We start from the raw sequence: 1,367 nt of genomic DNA on the forward strand, positions 1-1,367 counted from the left end.
CCATCTGGTAATCTCTGGAGTTATTTGTTATAATTGTCTCTGGTTGGACCTTGTTCCTCCTGTGATTCTTTTAGCCTCTGTCAGCAGTCCTGGGAGTCCTGAGTCCTCTCTCCTGAGTCTCAGTGGTCAGAGTACTCTCTGCAGACAAGCTCTCCTCTTGCAGGGAAGGTACACAGAGGTCTGGCATTCAAACCTCCCTCCTGGCTAAAGATGTAGGCATAAAACGTGGCCTGTCGCAGAAGATGTGTCCCCTCTGCAGCTTGCACAGTCACCTGCACAGACTAGTCTCTGATGGACCCTGGACACAATATGGCTCTCTCACCTGCTCTGGAGGACAGAGTCTTCCTGGGTGGCCACCTTTTCTCTGACAGGGAAGATGCCTGGATATCTGGAGGCCGAAACAGGGTCTGTCCCGGAAGCTGTGTTGCTTCTGTCTGTCCCAGAAGCTGTGTAACTTCTGCAGTCCACACTCTCAACAGTGCAGATTGGAACCTGGGCGACCAGGAGTAAAGATGGATCCCTTACCAGCTCAGGCAGTGAGTGCCCTCCTAGGCAGACACCTCTTCTCCGGTGGGGAAGGTGCCCGGAGTACTGGAGCCAGAAAAGGGGTCTGTCCCAGAAGCTTTGTCACTTCTGCAGTCTGCCCTCTTACCAGTGCCGATTGGAGCCTGGGAGACCCAGAGCAAAGATGGATCCCTTACCAGCTCAGGCAGTGAGAGCTGTCCTGGTCAGACACCTCTCCTCTAGCAGGGAAGGTGCCTGGATGTCTGGAGCCCGAAATGGGATCTGTCCCAGAAGCTGTGTTGCTTCTGCGGTCTGCAATCTCACCAGCACAGACTGGAGCCTGGGCAACCCGGAGCAAAGATGGCTCCCTTACCAGCTCAGGATGTGAGAGCCCTCCCAGGCAGACAGCTCTCCTCTGGCGGGAAGGTGCCTGGATGTCTGGANCCAGAAATGGGGTCTGTCCCAGAAGCTGTGTCTCTTCTGCAGTCTGCCCTCTCACTGGTGCAGATTGGAGCCTTGGCGACCCAGAACAAAGATGGTGGTGACCACTCCATTGTTTCTTAAGGTTTTGCTGTGAATAACATATGCCTGGCTGTTTACCTGGTCCTCAAAACAACATGCCTCAAGTATGTAATTACAATAAACACAGTCGTGATTTTATTGCTTAAACAGTTAATCTAGCTACCTATAAGATGATGCATAGATGGATCTACCACTTCAGGTATCATCAGTATAGCATTTATGTTTTTACTACTTTAGCAGTGAATTAATTGAACAGATTGGGTTCCTGGTGGGTTGCATGCTGTACCTGCCAAAGAGCTCTCTAGATTCACGAAACACACACACACACACACACACACACA

General features: G+C 51.4%; 1 protein-coding gene across 2 annotated transcripts in view; it reads left to right on the forward strand.

Moving 5' to 3' along the window:
• The window catches only part of Mmp16 (matrix metallopeptidase 16), a 236,855-nt gene that overhangs the window by 93,765 nt on the left and 141,723 nt on the right, over nt 1-1,367 (forward strand). The window lies entirely within an intron of this gene.

Source organism: Mus pahari, chromosome 22 (genome assembly GCF_900095145.1).
Source record: "Mus pahari chromosome 22, PAHARI_EIJ_v1.1, whole genome shotgun sequence".
Classification (NCBI taxonomy): domain Eukaryota; kingdom Metazoa; phylum Chordata; class Mammalia; order Rodentia; family Muridae; genus Mus; species Mus pahari.